The sequence below is a fragment of the Lissotriton helveticus genome, chromosome 1_2, assembly GCF_964261635.1.
Source record: "Lissotriton helveticus chromosome 1_2, aLisHel1.1, whole genome shotgun sequence".
NCBI classification, from domain to species: Eukaryota; Metazoa; Chordata; class Amphibia; order Caudata; family Salamandridae; genus Lissotriton; species Lissotriton helveticus.
In genome coordinates, this window is record NC_136058.1 from 326,850,534 (window position 1) to 326,862,991 (window position 12,458).

The 12,458-nt window shown below is 37.3% G+C and overlaps 2 non-coding genes across 2 annotated transcripts; both read left to right on the plus strand.

The window, feature by feature from the left end:
• Nucleotides 1–1,191: 1,191 nt before the first annotated feature.
• TRNAC-GCA (transfer RNA cysteine (anticodon GCA)) lies at nt 1,192–1,263 on the plus strand. Its single transcript has one exon. It is a non-coding gene; the product is annotated as a tRNA-Cys (tRNA).
• A 3,179-nt stretch (nt 1,264–4,442) lies between these two features.
• Nucleotides 4,443–4,514, plus strand: TRNAC-GCA (transfer RNA cysteine (anticodon GCA)). The gene has a single exon. It is a non-coding gene; the product is annotated as a tRNA-Cys (tRNA).
• The last annotated feature ends 7,944 nt before the right edge of the window (nt 4,515–12,458 follow it).

Below are 12,458 nucleotides of genomic sequence, written 5' to 3' on the forward strand. Positions count from 1 at the left end.
CCTGTTCCACAGTTTCAAGGTTGTACTTTCTGGAACAACTTACTATGATCCTCACACTCTTTCATGATGTACTGATATTTTGTCAATCTGATTTTACTGAAAAGCTGGGGATATAGCTCAGTGGTAGAGCATTTGACTGCAGATCAAGAGGTCCCTCGTTCAAATCCGGTTGTCCCCTCACCCTATTTTGATTCTGTTGTTTGTAATTTGGTCTTTTCATCAATTCCATTTGGATCATCTTTGACAGAGTCAGTGTCCCCTTGGATATTGCACTTTGATAGCATTTCAGTGTTTCCTGCTCAAAGCCTGTGAGTAAATGCAGTTTTTAACACTCGGCTTGGTATTCCCTTTGGGAAATTTCTGAAACATCATTGATCAATTTTGGAATTCGGCTCTTCCTTTCACAGCACTAAACAAAGGGAATGGACTATGAAACCAATTGACATCTTTGTTATACTGTTTGGTGCTTTCTTGTATTGCACTGAAGAATTGGTGTATAAAACTTGGCAGCGAACCAGTCAATATATTTCCCATTTCACCTGTGTCTTCAGTCTTACATATATTCCACCTCTTCTCTGTGCATGCAAAGTATGTGTTTGTTTGAAGCACTTCATTTTTGTGCAACGTAGGAACTATTTCATTTCTCCTTTGAAAGCTCTGCCTACGTGCAAGATGTATGAACTATCATTGCAGTTGCAAGAAGGCTGGTCTGAAGAATCAGGCCATTTGCAAACGCAAAATGGCTTTTTCTGATGTATTAAATGGAAGGTATTCGAAAGGGGTGTTTGGGTGTACCTTCCAAATACCGAATTGTAGTGGTACGTAGAAATGTTTTTCCACCATAATTTGGCCCAAAACAATCATACCTCATCACCATCTCAGTGATTGTGGTAACCAATCCTCAAATGATAAGGTGTCCCGTAAAAACCTCTTCCCCTTTAAGAATGTTTCAAAACAATCATTGTATGTAGAGGCATTGGTCCTATGTACCACTGCCTATTCAAATAAAATAACAATGAAACAAATAAATCTGTTTTTTAAATGATCCAGTTTTCCTTTAATAAATAATATTAAGGACCACTTCTCCTGTTCCACAGTTTCAAGGTTGTACTTTCTGGAACAACTTACTATGATCCTCACACTCTTTCATGATGTACTGATATTTTGTCATTCTGATTTTACTGCAAAGCTGGGGATATAGCTCAGTGGTAGAGCATTTGACTGCAGATCAAGAGGTCCTTGGTTCAAATCCGGGTGTCCCCTCAACCTATTTTGATTCTGTTGTTTGTAATTGGGACTTTTCATCAATTCCATTTGGATCATCTTTGACAGAGTCAGTGTTCCCTTGGATATTGCACTTTAATAGCATTTCAGTGTTTCCTTCTCAAAGCCTGTGAGTAAATGCAGTTTTTAACACTCTGCTTGGTATTCCCGTTGGGAAATTTCTGAAACATCATTGATCAATTTTGGAATTCGGCTCTTCCTTTCACAGCACTAAACAAAGGGAATGGACTATGAAACGAATTGACAACTTTGTTATACTGTTTGGTGCTTTCTTGTATTGCACTGAAGAAATGGCGTATAAAACTTGGCAGCGAAGCAGTCAATCTATTTCTCATTTCACCTCTGTCTTCAGTCTTACATATATTCCACCTCTTCTCTGTGCATGCAAAGTATGTGTTTGTTTGAAGCACTTCATTTTTGTGCAACGTAGGAACTATTTAATTTCTCCTTAAAAGCTCTGCCTACGTGCAAGATGTACGAACTATCATTGCAGTTGCAAGAAGGCTGGTCTGAAGAATCAGGCAATTTGCAAACGCAAAATGGCTTTTTCTGATGCATTAAATGGAAGGTATTCGAAAGGGGTGTTTGGGTGTACCTTCCAAATACTGAATTGTAGTGGTACGTAGAAATGTTTTTCCACCATAATTTGACCCAAAACAATCATACTTTATCACCATCTCCATGATTGTTGTAACCAATCCTCAAATGATAAGGTGTCCCGTAAAAACCTCTTCCCCTTTAAGAATGTTTCAAAACAATCATTGTATGTAGAGGCATTGGTCCTATGTACCACTGCCTATTCAAATAAAATAACAATGAAACAAATAAATCTGTTTTTTAAATGATCCAGTTTTCCTTTAATAAATAATATTAAGGACTACTTCTCCTGTTCCACAGTTTCAAGGTTGTACTTTCTGGCACAACTTAGTATGATCCTCACACTCTTTCATGATGTACTGATATTTTGTCATTCTGATTTTACTGAAAAGCTGGGGATATAGCTCAGTGGTAGAGCATTTGACTGCAGATCAAGAGGTCCCTCGTTCAAATCCGGTTGTCCCCTCACCCTATTTTGATTCTGTTGTTTGTAATTTGGTCTTTTCATCAATTCCATTTGGATCATCTTTGACAGAGTCAGTGTCCCCTTGGATATTGCACTTTGATAGCATTTCAGTGTTTCCTGCTCAAAGCCTGTGAGTAAATGCAGTTTTTAACACTCGGCTTGGTATTCCCTTTGGGAAATTTCTGAAACATCATTGATCAATTTTGGAATTCGGCTCTTCCTTTCACAGCACTAAACAAAGGGAATGGACTATGAAACCAATTGACATCTTTGTTATACTGTTTGGTGCTTTCTTGTATTGCACTGAAGAATTGGTGTATAAAACTTGGCAGCGAACCAGTCAATATATTTCCCATTTCACCTGTGTCTTCAGTCTTACATATATTCCACCTCTTCTCTGTGCATGCAAAGTATGTGTTTGTTTGAAGCACTTCATTTTTGTGCAACGTAGGAACTATTTAATTTCTCCTTAAAAGCTCTGCCTACGTGCAAGATGTACGAACTATCATTGCAGTTGCAAGAAGGCTGGTCTGAAGAATCAGGCCATTTGCAAACGCAAAATGGCTTTTTCTGATGTATTAAATGGAAGGTATTCGAAAGGGGTGTTTGGGTGTACCTTCCAAATACCGAATTCTAGTGGTACGTAGAAATGTTTTTCCACCATAATTTGGCACAAAACAATCATACTTCATCACCATCTCCGTGATTGTGGTAACCAATCCTCAAATGATAAGGTGTCCCGTAAAAACCTCTTCCCCTTTAAGAATGTTTCAAAACAATCATTGTATGTAGGGGCATTGGTCCTATGTACCACTGCCTATTCAAATAAAATAACAATGAAACGAATAAATCTGTTTTTTAAGTGATCCAGTTTTCCTTTAATAAATAATATTAAGGACTACTTTTCCTGTTCCACAGTTTCAAGGTTGTACTTTCTGGCACAACTTAGTTTGATCCTCACACTCTTTCATGATGTACTGATATTTTGTCATTCTGATTTTTCTGAAAAGCTGGGGATATAGCTCAGTGGTAGAGCATTTGACTGCAGATCAAGAGGTCCCTGGTTCTAAACCGGGTGTCCCCTCACCCTATTTTGATTCTGTTGTTTGTAATTGGGACTTTTCATCAATTCCATTTGGATCATCTTTGACAGAGTCAGTGTTCCCTTGGATATTGCACTTTAAAAGCATTTCAGTGTTTCCTGCTCATAGCCTGTGAGTAAATGCAGTTTTTAACACTCGGCTTGGTATTCCCTTTGGGAAATTTCTGAAACATCATTGATCAATTTTGGAATTCGGCTCTTCCTTTCACAGCACTAAACAAAGGGAATGGACTATGAAACCAATTGACAACTTTCTTATACTGTTTGGTGCTTTCTTGTATTGCACTGAAGAAATGGCGTATAAAACTTGGCAGCGAAGCAGTCAATCTATTTCTCATTTCACCTCTGTCTTCAGTCTTACATATATTCCACCTCTTCTCTGTGCATGCAAAGTATGTGTTTGTTTGAAGCACTTCATTTTTGTGCAACATAGGAACTATTTATTTCTCCTTAAAAGCTCTGCCTACGTGCAAGATGTACGAACTATCATTGCAGTTGCAAGAAGGCTGGTCTGAAGAATCAGGCCATTTGCAAACGCAAAATGGCTTTTTCTGATGCATTAAATGGAAGGTATTCGAAAGGGGTGTTTGGGTGTACCTTCCAAATACCGAATTGTAGTGGTACGTAGAAATGTTTTTCCACCATAATTTGACCCAAAACAATCATACTTTATCACCATCTCCATGATTGTTGTATCCAATCCTCAAATGATAAGGTGTCCCGTAAAAACCTCTTCCCCTTTAAGAATGTTTCAAAACAATCATTGTATGTAGAGGCATTGGTCCTATGTACCACTGCCTATTCAAATAAAATAACAATGAAACAAATAAATCTGTTTTTTAAATGATCCAGTTTTCCTTTAATAAATAATATTAAGGACTACTTCTCCTGTTCCACAGTTTCAAGGTTGTACTTTCTGGCACAACTTAGTATGATCCTCACACTCTTTCATGATGTACTGATATTTTGTCATTCTGATTTTACTGAAAAGCTGGGGATATAGCTCAGTGGTATAGCATTTGACTGCAGATCAAGAGGTCCCTGGTTCAAATCCGGGTGTCCCCTCAACCTATTTTGATTCTGTTGTTTGTAATTGGGACTTTTCATCAATTCCATTTGGATCATCTTTGACAGAGTCAGTGTTCCCTTGGATATTGCACTTTAATAGCATTTCAGTGTTTCCTTCTCAAAGCCTGTGAGTAAATGCAGTTTTTAACACTCTGCTTGGTATTCCCATTGGGAAATTTCTGAAACATCATTGATCAATTTTGGAATTCGGCTCTTCCTTTCACAGCACTAAACAAAGGGAATGGACTATGAAACGAATTGACAACTTTGTTATACTGTTTGGTGCTTTCTTGTATTGCACTGAAGAAATGGCGTATAAAACTTGGCAGCGAAGCAGTCAATCTATTTCTCATTTCACCTCTGTCTTCAGTCTTACATATATTCCACCTCTTCTCTGTGCATGCAAAGTATGTGTTTGTTTGAAGCACTTCATTTTTGTGCAACGTAGGAACTATTTAATTTCTCCTTAAAAGCTCTGCCTACGTGCAAGATGTACGAACTATCATTGCAGTTGCAAGAAGGCTGGTCTGAAGAATCAGGCAATTTGCAAACGCAAAATGGCTTTTTCTGATGCATTAAATGGAAGGTATTCGAAAGGGGTGTTTGGGTGTACCTTCCAAATACTGAATTGTAGTGGTACGTAGAAATGTTTTTCCACCATAATTTGACCCAAAACAATCATACTTTATCACCATCTCCATGATTGTTGTAACCAATCCTCAAATGATAAGGTGTCCCCTAAAAACCTCTTCCCCTTTAAGAATGTTTCAAAACAATCATTGTATGTAGAGGCATTGGTCCTATGTACCACTGCCTATTCAAATAAAATAACAATGAAACAAATAAATCTGTTTTTTAAATGATCCAGTTTTCCTGTAATAAATAATATTAAGGACTACTTCTCCTGTTCCACAGTTTCAAGGTTGTACTTTGTGGCACAACTTAGTATGATCCTCACACTCTTCCATGATGCACTGATATTTTGTCAATCTGATTTTACTGAAAAGCTGGGGATATAGCTCAGTGGTAGAGCATTTGACTGCAGATCAAGAGGTCCCTCGTTCAAATCTGGGTGTCCCCTCACCCTATTTTGATTCTGTTGTTTGTAATTTGGTCTTTTCATCAATTCCATTTGGATCATCTTTGACAGAGTCAGTGTCCCCTTGGATATTGCACTTTGATAGCATTTCAGTGTTTCCTGCTCAAAGCCTGTGAGTAAATGCAGTTTTTAACACTCGGCTTGGTATTCCCTTTGGGAAATTTCTGAAACAACATTGATCAATTTTGGAATTCCGCTCTTCCTTTCACAGCACTAAACAAAGGGAATGGACTATAAAACCAATTGACAACTTTGTTATAATGTTTGGTGCTTTCTAGTATTGCACTGAAGAAATGACGTATAAAACTTGGCGGCGAAGCAGTCAATCTATTTCTCATTTCACCTCTGTCTTCAGTCTTACATATATTTCACCTCTTCTCTGTGCATGCAAAGTATGTGTTTGTTTGAAGCACTTCATTTTTGTGCAACGTAGGAACTATTTAATTTCTCCTTAAAAGCTCTGCCTACGTGCAAGATGTACGATCTATCATTGCAGTTGCAAGAAGGCTGGTCTGAAGAATCAGGCCATTTGCAAACGCAAAATGGCTTTTTCTGATGTATTAAATGGAAGGTATTCGAAAGGGGTGTTTGGGTGTACCTTCCAAATACCGAATTCTAGTGGTACGTAGAAATGTTTTTCCACCATAATTTGGCCCAAAACAATCATACTTCATCACCATCTCCGTGATTGTGGTAACCAATCCTCAAATGATAAGGTGTCCCGTAAAAACCTCTTCCCCTTTAAGAATGTTTCAAAACAATCATTGTATGTAGGGGAATTGGTCCTATGTACCACTGCCTATTCAAATAAAATAACAATGAAACAAATAAATCTGTTTTTTAAATGATCCAGTTTTCCTTTCATAAATAATATTAAGTACTACTTTTCCTGTTCCACAGTTTCAAGGTTGTACTTTCTGGCACAACTTAGTTTGATCCTCACACTCTTTCATGATGTACTGATATTTTGTCATTCTGATTTTACTGAAAAGCTGGGGATATAGCTCAGTGGTAGAGCATTTGACTGCAGATCAAGAGGTCCATGGTTCTAATCCGGGTGTCCCCTCACCCTATTTTGATTCTGTTGTTTGTAATTGGGACTTTTCATCAATTCCATTTGGATCATCTTTGACAGAGTCAGTGTTCCCTTGGATATTGCACTTTAAAAGCATTTCAATGTTTCCTGCTCATAGCCTGTGAGTAAATGCAGTTTTTAACACTCGGCTTGGTATTCCCTTTGGGAAATTTCTGAAACATCATTGATCAATTTTGGAATTCGGCTCTTCCTTTCACAGCACTAAACAAAGGGAATGGACTATGAAACCAATGGACAACTTTCTTATACTGTTTGGTGCTTTCTTGTATTGCACTGAAGAAATGGCGTATAAAACTTGGCAGCGAAGCAGTCAATCTATTTCTCATTTCACCTCTGTCTTCAGTCTTACATATATTCCACCTCTTCTCTGTGCATGCAAAGTATGTGTTTGTTTGAAGCACTTCATTTTTGTGCAACATAGGAACTATTTAATTTCTCCTTAAAAGCTCTGCCTACGTGCAAGATGTACAAACTATCATTGCAGTTGCAAGAATGCTGGTCTGAAGAATCAGACCATTTGCAAACGCAAAATGGCTTTTTCTGATGCATTAAATGGAAGGTATTCGAAAGGGGTGTTTGGGTGTACCTTCCAAATACCGAATTGTAGTGGTACGTAGAAATGTTTTTCCACCATAATTTGACCCAAAACAATCATACTTTATCACCATCTCCATGATTGTTGTAACCAATCCTCAAATGATAAGGTGTCCCGTAAAAACCTCTTCCCCTTTAAGAATGTTTCAAAACAATCATTGTATGTAGAGGCATTGGTCCTATGTACCACTGCCTATTCAAATAAAATAACAATGAAACAAATAAATCTGTTTTTTAAATGATCCAGTTTTCCTTTAATAAATAATATTAAGGACTACTTCTCCTGTTCCACAGTTTCAAGGTTGTACTTTCTGGCACAACTTAGTATGATCCTCACACTCTTTCATGATGTACTGATATTTTGTCATTCTGATTTTACTGAAAAGCTTGGGATATAGCTCAGTGGTATAGCATTTGACTGCAGATCAAGAGCTCCCTGTTTCAAATCCTGGTGTCCCCTCACCCTTATTTGATTCTGTTGTTTGTAATTGGGACTTTCCATCAATTCCATTTGGATCATCTTTGACAGAGTCAGTGTTACCTTGGATATTGCATTTTAATGGCATTACAGTGTTTGCTTCTCAAAACCGGTGAGTAAATGCAGTTTTTAACACTCGGCTTAGTATTCCCTTTGGGAAATTTCTGAAACAACATTGATCAATTTTGGAATTCCGCTCTTCCTTTCACAGCACTAAACAAAGGGAATGGACTATAAAACCAATTGACAACTTTGTTATAATGTTTGGTGCTTTCTAGTATTGCACTGAAGAAATGACGTATAAAACTTGGCGGCGAAGCAGTCAATCTATTTCTCATTTCACCTCTGTCTTCAGTCTTACATATATTTCACCTCTTCTCTGTGCATGCAAAGTATGTGTTTGTTTGAAGCACTTCATTTTTGTGCAACGTAGGAACTATTTAATTTCTCCTTAAAAGCTCTGCCTACGTGCAAGATGTACGATCTATCATTGCAGTTGCAAGAAGGCTGGTCTGAAGAATCAGGCCATTTGCAAACGCAAAATGGCTTTTTCTGATGTATTAAATGGAAGGTATTCGAAAGGGGTGTTTTGGTGTACCTTCCAAATACCGAATTGTAGTGGTACGTAGAATTGTTTTTCCACCATAATTTGGCCAAAACAATCATACTTTATCACCATCTCCATGATTGTTGTATCCAATCCTCAAATGATAAGGTGTCCCGTAAAAACCTCTACCCCTTTAAGAATGTTTCAAAACAATCATTGTATGTAGAGGCATTGGTCCTATGTACCACTGCCTATTCAAATAAAATAACAATGAAACAAATAAATCTGTTTTTTAAATGATCCAGTTTTCCTTTAATTAATAATATTAAGGACTACTTCTCCTGTTCCACAGTTTCAAGGTTGTACTTTCTACCACAACTTAGTATGATCCTCACACTCTTTCATGATGTACTGATATTTTGTCATTCTGATTTAACTGAAAAGCTTGGGATATAGCTCAGTGGTAGAGCATTTGACTGCAGATCAAGAGTTCCCTGGTTCTAATCCGGGTGTTCTCTCACCCTATTTTGATTCTGTTGTTTGTAATTGGGACTTTTCATCAATTCCATTTGGATCATCTTTGACAGAGTCAGTGTTCCCTTGGATATTGCACTTTAATAGCATTTCAGTGTTTCCTGCTCAAAGCCTGTGAGTAAATGCAGTTTTTAACACTCTGCTTGGTATTCCCATTGGGAAATTTCTGAAACATCATTGATCAATTTTGGAATTCGGCTCTTCCTTTCACAGCACTAAACAAAGGGAATGGACTATGAAACGAATTGACAACTTTGTTATACTGTTTGGTGCTTTCTTGTATTGCACTGAAGAAATGGCGTATAAAACTTGGCAGCGAAGCAGTCAATCTATTTCTCATTTCACCTCTGTCTTCAGTCTTACATATATTCCACCTCTTCTCTGTGCATGCAAAGTATGTGTTTGTTTGAAGCACTTCATTTTTGTGCAACATAGGAACTATTTAATTTCTCCTTAAAAGCTCTGCCTACGTGCAAGATGTACAAACTATCATTGCAGTTGCAAGAATGCTGGTCTGAAGAATCAGACCATTTGCAAACGCAAAATGGCTTTTTCTGATGCATTAAATGGAAGGTATTCGAAAGGGGTGTTTGGGTGTACCTTCCAAATACCGAATTGTAGTGGTACGTAGAAATGTTTTTCCACCATAATTTGACCCAAAACAATCATACTTTATCACCATCTCCATGATTGTTGTAACCAATCCTCAAATGATAAGGTGTCCCGTAAAAACCTCTTCCCCTTTAAGAATGTTTCAAAACAATCATTGTATGTAGAGGCATTGGTCCTATGTACCACTGCCTATTCAAATAAAATAACAATGAAACAAATAAATCTGTTTTTTAAATGATCCAGTTTTCCTTTAATAAATAATATTAAGGACTACTTCTCCTGTTCCACAGTTTCAAGGTTGTACTTTCTGGCACAACTTAGTATGATCCTCACACTCTTTCATGATGTACTGATATTTTGTCATTCTGATTTTACTGAAAAGCTTGGGATATAGCTCAGTGGTATAGCATTTGACTGCAGATCAAGAGCTCCCTGTTTCAAATCCTGGTGTCCCCTCACCCTTATTTGATTCTGTTGTTTGTAATTGGGACTTTCCATCAATTCCATTTGGATCATCTTTGACAGAGTCAGTGTTACCTTGGATATTGCATTTTAATGGCATTACAGTGTTTGCTTCTCAAAACCGGTGAGTAAATGCAGTTTTTAACACTCGGCTTAGTATTCCCTTTGGGAAATTTCTGAAACAACATTGATCAATTTTGGAATTCCGCTCTTCCTTTCACAGCACTAAACAAAGGGAATGGACTATAAAACCAATTGACAACTTTGTTATAATGTTTGGTGCTTTCTAGTATTGCACTGAAGAAATGACGTATAAAACTTGGCGGCGAAGCAGTCAATCTATTTCTCATTTCACCTCTGTCTTCAGTCTTACATATATTTCACCTCTTCTCTGTGCATGCAAAGTATGTGTTTGTTTGAAGCACTTCATTTTTGTGCAACGTAGGAACTATTTAATTTCTCCTTAAAAGCTCTGCCTACGTGCAAGATGTACGATCTATCATTGCAGTTGCAAGAAGGCTGGTCTGAAGAATCAGGCCATTTGCAAACGCAAAATGGCTTTTTCTGATGTATTAAATGGAAGGTATTCGAAAGGGGTGTTTTGGTGTACCTTCCAAATACCGAATTGTAGTGGTACGTAGAATTGTTTTTCCACCATAATTTGGCCAAAACAATCATACTTTATCACCATCTCCATGATTGTTGTATCCAATCCTCAAATGATAAGGTGTCCCGTAAAAACCTCTACCCCTTTAAGAATGTTTCAAAACAATCATTGTATGTAGAGGCATTGGTCCTATGTACCACTGCCTATTCAAATAAAATAACAATGAAACAAATAAATCTGTTTTTTAAATGATCCAGTTTTCCTTTAATTAATAATATTAAGGACTACTTCTCCTGTTCCACAGTTTCAAGGTTGTACTTTCTACCACAACTTAGTATGATCCTCACACTCTTTCATGATGTACTGATATTTTGTCATTCTGATTTAACTGAAAAGCTTGGGATATAGCTCAGTGGTAGAGCATTTGACTGCAGATCAAGAGTTCCCTGGTTCTAATCCGGGTGTTCTCTCACCCTATTTTGATTCTGTTGTTTGTAATTGGGACTTTTCATCAATTCCATTTGGATCATCTTTGACAGAGTCAGTGTTCCCTTGGATATTGCACTTTAATAGCATTTCAGTGTTTCCTGCTCAAAGCCTGTGAGTAAATGCAGTTTTTAACACTCTGCTTGGTATTCCCATTGGGAAATTTCTGAAACATCATTGATCAATTTTGGAATTCGGCTCTTCCTTTCACAGCACTAAACAAAGGGAATGGACTATGAAACGAATTGACAACTTTGTTATACTGTTTGGTGCTTTCTTGTATTGCACTGAAGAAATGGCGTATAAAACTTGGCAGCGAAGCAGTCAATCTATTTCTCATTTCACCTCTGTCTTCAGTCTTACATATATTCCACCTCTTCTCTGTGCATGCAAAGTATGTGTTTGTTTGAAGCACTTCATTTTTGTGCAACATAGGAACTATTTAATTTCTCCTTAAAAGCTCTGCCTACGTGCAAGATGTACAAACTATCATTGCAGTTGCAAGAATGCTGGTCTGAAGAATCAGACCATTTGCAAACGCAAAATGGCTTTTTCTGATGCATTAAATGGAAGGTATTCGAAAGGGGTGTTTGGGTGTACCTTCCAAATACCGAATTGTAGTGGTACGTAGAAATGTTTTTCCACCATAATTTGACCCAAAACAATCATACTTTATCACCATCTCCATGATTGTTGTAACCAATCCTCAAATGATAAGGTGTCCCGTAAAAACCTCTTCCCCTTTAAGAATGTTTCAAAACAATCATTGTATGTAGAGGCATTGGTCCTATGTACCACTGCCTATTCAAATAAAATAACAATGAAACAAATAAATCTGTTTTTTAAATGATCCAGTTTTCCTTTAATAAATAATATTAAGGACTACTTCTCCTGTTCCACAGTTTCAAGGTTGTACTTTCTGGCACAACTTAGTATGATCCTCACACTCTTTCATGATGTACTGATATTTTGTCATTCTGATTTTACTGAAAAGCTTGGGATATAGCTCAGTGGTATAGCATTTGACTGCAGATCAAGAGCTCCCTGTTTCAAATCCTGGTGTCCCCTCACCCTTATTTGATTCTGTTGTTTGTAATTGGGACTTTCCATCAATTCCATTTGGATCATCTTTGACAGAGTCAGTGTTACCTTGGATATTGCATTTTAATGGCATTACAGTGTTTGCTTCTCAAAACCGGTGAGTAAATGCAGTTTTTAACACTCGGCTTAGTATTCCCTTTGGGAAATTTCTGAAACAACATTGATCAATTTTGGAATTCCGCTCTTCCTTTCACAGCACTAAACAAAGGGAATGGACTATAAAACCAATTGACAACTTTGTTATAATGTTTGGTGCTTTCTAGTATTGCACTGAAGAAATGACGTATAAAACTTGGCGGCGAAGCAGTCAATCTATTTCTCATTT